This window comes from Sinocyclocheilus anshuiensis, unplaced genomic scaffold (genome assembly GCF_001515605.1).
Source record: "Sinocyclocheilus anshuiensis isolate Anshui unplaced genomic scaffold, SAMN03320099.WGS_v1.1 scaffold80, whole genome shotgun sequence".
Lineage (NCBI taxonomy): Eukaryota > Metazoa > Chordata > Actinopteri > Cypriniformes > Cyprinidae > Sinocyclocheilus > Sinocyclocheilus anshuiensis.
Window position 1 is genome coordinate 1,012,393 of NW_015554102.1, and position 7,160 is coordinate 1,019,552.

At 36.6% G+C, this 7,160-nt stretch overlaps 1 pseudogene; it reads left to right on the top strand.

Moving 5' to 3' along the window:
* LOC107669645 (adiponectin receptor protein 1-like) overlaps window positions 1–7,160 on the top strand; it is an 11,375-nt pseudogene extending 4,215 nt beyond the window's left edge.

A 7,160-nucleotide genomic window follows, 5' to 3' on the forward strand; every position in this document is an offset into this window, starting at 1 on the left:
AAAAAAATTACAGGCAAAATATTTTAACCTTATATAACTAGAAAAAGTGAGGGATTGGACATAGACCTGAAAAGTTTTTTTTTTTTTTGTGCCATTGTTTTTCTCAAAAAGTGCAAATGTGCAACATGAGGTAGACCTGTATGAATTAAATTAAATTAAATTAAATTAAATTAAATTAAATATTGTGTGTTTGAGTTGGCTAGTGGTTCCAAAACCTTTTCTGCCGGGCCCCCGTTTTGTAGAGAAAAATATTTTCAAGACCTTTTTTTGGGAAAGTCTCTTATGCTCACCAAGGCTACATTTATTAAAAATACAGTAAACACTGTAATATTGTGAAATATTGTCAATTTAACGTTTACATGGCACTGGAAGTCCTTTCACAAACTTGTAACTTTTATGCTCAGAGCAGAACCATGCATCGTTCATTTATATTTTTACATGGCTCCCTGCAATACAACTCTGATTCTTCAATGGCGCCATCTAGTGGTCTGTTATTGATATAACCACAACTGCTACAACTGATAACGGAGCACTCAAGCGGGTAATGCGAGTCATATTGAGGTAATTCAAATATGTCAAATTAATATTTTGCGCTCAATTTACTTATCAGACAAGTGGCCGCATGATAAGCGGGAAAATTACGCAGTGTAGTCTGTTTCACCCTGCAGAGGTTTCTTTTGCAAAATAATCTGCTGACTGTACACTATCCCTCAGTTTAGGAACCACTGGAGTAGGCAATGTGCGCTCTATTAGTTTGGTCTGTTATGATGCTCTATGTGTTTGATTACTAATGCCTGTGTAGTAGGGCGTTGCACACAGAGGACAAAAACGTTCAGCCACGACTCTTTATCATCATTTGTGTTAAAATTTGCAAAGAGTACCAAATTGAACACAACTATATAAATGCAAAATTTGAATATGTGAATATATAACGCTATCCACAGTATAGCAAAATCCATATCATGGAACAACATAATACCTTTCATACCGGTATAGCGCCCACCCCTACCTATTATGCCCCTTTTTACAATATGTAATAATTTTTTAGGTGTCCCCAGAATGTGTCTGTGAAGTTTCAGCTCAAAATACCCCACAGATAATTTATTATATCATTTTGAAAATGCCTGTTTTGTGTGGAAGCAGAAACATGCCGTTTTCGTGCATGTCTCTTTAAATGCAAATGAGCTACTGCTTCCTGCTGCCTTTTCCAGAATTTACCTCAGATAATCTGCCAAAAACCAATTATAATTTGGTTTTGATTATAATGTCTATTTCACTGAAATCATGCGTTTTAAACCCATGTTAGTTTAAACACCCGATGCACTGTTTTCTGAGCACACACATGAAGCATGTGCTGTCAAATAAAGCATTTAAACGGTCAAATACACACAAGTTTGTTAAAAACAGTTACAAAAACACAGTCGGCTATGTTTGTCAAGGTAAACCGTTTGGGAAGAAGTCACATGTTTATATTAGATCTGTGTATTAAATGGATAGTTCACCCAAAAATGAAAATTCTGTCATTAATTACTCACCCTCATGTTGTTCCAAACCTGTAAGACCTTCGTTCATCTTCGGAACACAAATTAAGATATTATTGATTAAATCTGAGAGATCTCTGACCTGACAGCAACACAATGAAAAGTGAAAAGTGACAGCAGTGTAATATACAGTACCTACTGCTGTCTATGTTGTTAATGAGCCAAACAATAAAATAAAAACAGTAAATCACTCACTGCTCTTGAATGAATAATTTCTGTTGTGCTAATAAGACATTTCTTACTAGAATCCTGCTTTAAATGCTCTAGCGTGAAGATAAAAATGGCGGTTTGTGTGTGGCTCACTCAAGGCGAGGTCTCTGCTAATGCGGCAGTGTCCGTCAACAGTTGTGGGTGGGGCTTGTAAAATGTGACATTACATTTTACGGATTCTGTGAATGGCTTGTTCTGAGATGCTTATGATTTATGGGGATTTAAAAAAAAGAAGTGGGTGGATTTTTGTCATTATAGGGTGGTTGTGTACACACACTGCCAACACACATTTATGTTCAAACAACATGTAAAAGTGAATTTTGCATAATAGGGGCCCTTTAAAGCAAAGTCTTTCCATTACCAGGTATGGGAAGGACGTTGGCGAGTTATTCCATACCATCTTCTCCCCGACTGGCTAAAGGACAATGATTACCTGCTGCATGGACACCGGCCACCCATGCCTTCCTTCCGTACCTGTTTTGGGAGCATCTTCAGGATTCACACAGAAACCGGAAACATCTGGACGCACCTGCTGGGTCTGTGCTTGTGATATGTGACATTTTGACATGATAATGCAAAACCGTTTCAAAACAAGTATCTCTTGAAATACTATATATCACTGTAGCTTCTATTTATAAACTGACTACCAGAAAAAACATACTCCTCAACAGTTTTTATTAAGCATTTCCTGTTGTACCGGTATTATATGCACTTTACTGCTCAAAAGTTAGGGGTCAAGATTTTTTTGAAAGAAAGTCTCTTATGCCCAAGCCTGCATTTATTGTTACAATTTAAAATACCTGTTTTGTATTTTAATGTATTTTGTGTATTTCAGTATATTTTCATATAATGGAAAAGCTGAATTTCCAGTCTTCTGTGTCACATGATTCTTCAGAAATCATTCTGATTTGCTGACTTGTAGATCAAGAAACATTTCTTATTATTACTATCAATGTTGAAGACAGTTTTTCTGCTTATGTTTTTATGGAAACCGTGATAGATTTTTTCTGGACTCTTTTGATGAGTATAGAAATCTTTTGGAACAATGTAAAAGTGTTTACTGTCACTTTTAAACAGTAGTATGTCATATGATATAACCCCAGTGACTTTTTAAGAAAAATAAATTGAACGATATTTGTAGTGTGATAATCCGATATGTGTGAATCACTGCCCCGAGGATGACTCAAAGTAAACTACTTAGACTTCTAATGTCACTCTAACCTGTAATTATGTTTCTGGTATGTAGTTTGAAAGGCTAATTAAGCTATCGCAATGTGTCCCTACAGGCTTAATTCTGTTCCTGTGCTTGGGCGCTCTGACAATGCTGCGGCCAAACGTGTCATTCATGGCACCCGTGCAGGAGAAGGTGGTGTTTGGGGTGTTCTTCCTGGGTGCAGTTCTTTGTTTGTGCTTCTCCTGGCTTTTTCACACTGTCTACTGCCACTCGGAAAAGGTCTCCAGGACTTTCTCCAAGTAAGTGGCACCAGTTTTTATGCTCTTTGTGTGTAGGCATTTTATGAGAGGCACATTAAGTGGCATTGTGTACACTGGCGGCCAATAATTTTTTTTTTTTAATGTTTTTGAAACTAGTTTTTTATGCTCACCAATGCTGCATTTATTTAATTAATAAATACAGTAAAAATATAAATATTTTGAAATACTATAACTGTTTTCTACTTGAATACATTTTAAAATGTAATTTATTACTGCAATGGCAGATTAATACTTTTATTAAGTAATGATGCACTAGATTCGTCAAATGTGACAGTATAAACTTTTTTTATTTAAAAAAAATATATTTCTGTTTCAAATAAATGTTGTTCTTTTGAACTTTTAATTTATCAAAGAATCCTGAAAATTTTTTTATCAGTTTCTACAAAAATATCAAGCAGCACAAGTTTTTAACACTGATAATAATAAGAAATGTTTTTTCAGCACCAAATCAGCGTATTAGAATGATTTCTGAAGGATCATGTGACCTTCAGTAACTTGCAGGCACATGCACACATACACATCAAAGGGGGCTTGAGCACCTGCCCTTTATCTTTCTCGAGAGAAAGTGCCCTTTTTTCTGGGGAGTTTTTTTTTTTTTAAATGAATATATGTATATATGTGTGCGTGTGTGTTTCTGTTTGCGCGGTCGGGTCGGGAAATGTTGAGACTCTGTCGAGTTCCGATGCCTTTCTCCCCTCCACGCAGCACAGCAGTGTAGCACACATTGATCGGCACAGTCACAGACAGGCAGAGAGCCACATAAGTGAAGCCCCCGCTCTCTTTCCAGTTGTGTTTGTCTTGGTGTGGAGGTGAGTGGTGATGAACAAAAGACTAAGCTACCTGTGCTTCAAATTTACAGCTAATTATCCAAAAGACAAAAGGCAAATATAATTAATTTGTCTTGCTAACATCCATGACTCATAAGAGCTAACGTTACCATGCAAGTTAGCTAAAATTTAGCTAAGGCAATAGGAAGTTGCCCTATTCTAGTAGGTTAGTAGGTGTGCATTCTTTCACTGCATGATTTAGTTTATTAAAATGCATTTAGAATGATCACAAAATTCAGGATATGGGGGCAGAAATTTATGTATTTATATCATTTCATATAGTTAATTAGTACCATGCAAAGACTTGACGTTTTTTCCACCAAAAAGCAGCATGATTACAAATGTGATATTGATTTTATACAGCAGTTCAATAAAGAATTTAATATTAGGACACTTACGTTTTAGACACAATATTGACTGTTTTTGTTCTATTTTGCCAACATATATAATTACAATTTGTGTCTCTGAGCAACATGACTGTGTTTGGTTCCTGAATGAATCAACCGTTTAAATGATTCGGTTCAGTCGCAATGACTCGCTTATTAACAGTGACTTGCTGCCACCTACTGGCAGTTTTAATTTCACATTTAAGGTATCTTTTCATTAAAAAAAAAAAAAACATTTTAAATATCAGTATTCAATGTTTTATGTTTAAAATATGGAAATGGTATTAATGCATTTGTAACTGCAGGTTAAATACATTTATGTCCTGCATTAAACAGTGTGTAAATGTCTAAATGCCCCTTCTAATGTAGCTTCTGAGTTTTCTCTGCATTGCAAAGATTAATTTTGAACAAATTTGTAAAAAATTCTATTTTTACCATTTGCTTGGTAACAGCCCAAATGACTTATTCTAATTGACTGATTCAATTTAAGAATTTGACTGAAAAGATGATGCACACTTTTAGAAAAAAGGTCTTTATAAAGGTAAAAATGCCCATAAAAGGTAAAAAATCAATTTAAACTTATTGGAAAAGATTAATTTCTATCACTGCTGTGAACCGATCACCACACAGAATATGCAGAATATCAAAAACTTTAGGAGTCGGCTGTCCACGGTAGTCCTCAAGATTTCAGCACAATAACACACTCAGCAAAATATAGTCTAATTATCGTTATCGATAAAATCTCAGAAAATATTGAGAGATATTTTTGTCAATATCGCACACCCCTAATATATTTAACGTTTTGTTTAGAAAAAAATTCAAATAAATATGAGAAGTGCCCTTTTTTCCACTTGAGCCCCTGCCCCTCAAAATGTCTGTGCACGTCCCTGGTAACTTGAGTGTATTTTTTATGTCTGTAGGTTGGATTACTCTGGTATCGCGTTGTTGATCATGGGCTCATTCGTTCCGTGGCTGTACTACTCGTTTTACTGCTCTCCTCAGCCGCGGCTCATCTATCTCTCTGTTGTATGTGTGCTGGGTGTCGCTGCTATCATTGTGGCCCAGTGGGACCGATTCGCCACCCCTCGCCACCGGTCCACACGTGCAGGTAACATTCTCCCCTGCTTCTTCGAGTATTCCACCTGCCTGATTGATTTCAAATGTTTCTTAAAACATTTTTCCTAATTTTTAGGAGTTTTCCTGGGCCTCGGTCTGAGTGGGCTCATTCCCACAATGCATTTTACCATCGCAGAGGGTTTTGTGAAGGCAACGACAGTGGGTCAGATGGGCTGGTTCTATCTGATGGGTGCCATGTTACATTAGTGGAGCAGCACTTTATGCAGCACGGATACCTGAACGCTACTTCCCTGGGAAATGTGACATCTGGGTAAGACTCAAGGGAATCTTTCTTGCATGTATATTGGAAAGTAGTGTAATAGCATAATATTCATGCAAGTATCCACAGTGTCATCTGTTTCCAGTTATTTTAGCAGTACAAAACCAGATATGCTTGTTGATGTTTATACTGATGATATTAATTAAAAATTTTTTTAAATCCTAATCATAAACACAAAGTTTTGTAGCAAATAGTTTTGATGTTTACAGCACTTTGTTATTCTCCTAGTTATTTATCTATAGTGGCTAATAATAATTTAATAATTTAATTAATAATAATTTATGCATTTAGCAGACGCTTTTATCCAAAGCGACTTTTAGTGCATTCAGGCTATACATTTTTTACCAGTATGTGTGTTCCCTGGGAATTGAACACACAACCTTTTGTGCTGCTAACGCAATGCTCTACCACTGAAATGGAAGTCTCACTGCTTACTTTTGCATTGCAAAAAGTTGCATACTCGTGGTCTCTGTCTGTTTTACTTTCTCAGTTTCAGTCTCATCAGATATTCCAAGTGCTGGTTGTCGCAGCAGCGTTTGTCCATTTTTATGGGATCTCAAACCTGCAGGAGTTCCGCTACGGCCTGGAAGGAGGCTGCACAGATGATACTCTGCTGTAACGAAAAATAAATCACTTGAACTTTGGATGAAGTCCAAACAATGAACCTGGACCCGACACAATGCTGATTTAATCATTTTTATTATCTCTTGAAGGATTTTAACATTTATTTGAATAAGATGTTTATTTGTTAAGATACTTCAAATTCTTGATAAATGAGGTAGTCTTGTGTTTATATTGTTCTTTACTATTTCAGTGCAGCACAGAATTGATTGTAAATCACTGGAATAAAGCATAAAGCATTACAGAGGTCTTGAGAGGCACTACCTCCTCCTACACTCTTTCTTCTGAGTGTCCGCGGGTCCTTAAGATAGGGTGACCAGACGTCCCCGTTTTCCGGGGACAGTTCCGTTTTTTTGGTGTCCTGTCCCCGACTGGAGCTGTCCCCGGAAATGTCCCCGGTTTACAGCACGTTCAAAACAACGATTATTTTCACCCGCAGAGGGCGCTGCGAGCTACTGTAGCCATGAAGAACCTGGACGAGAGCAGAGCGCTATTATCATCAATTATCAAAAGTTATTGGTTTCAAGGTAGTCACATACTAACTATACATGTTAAAACAAAGTAATACTGTTTGTGTGCACTTTATAACAAAGCATGATAAGGTTGCGGGATTGTTTTGCACACAGTATTAAACATTCCTGAAACTTTCGCTGTCACAACTCCGATATGAATAATATAAAAAATA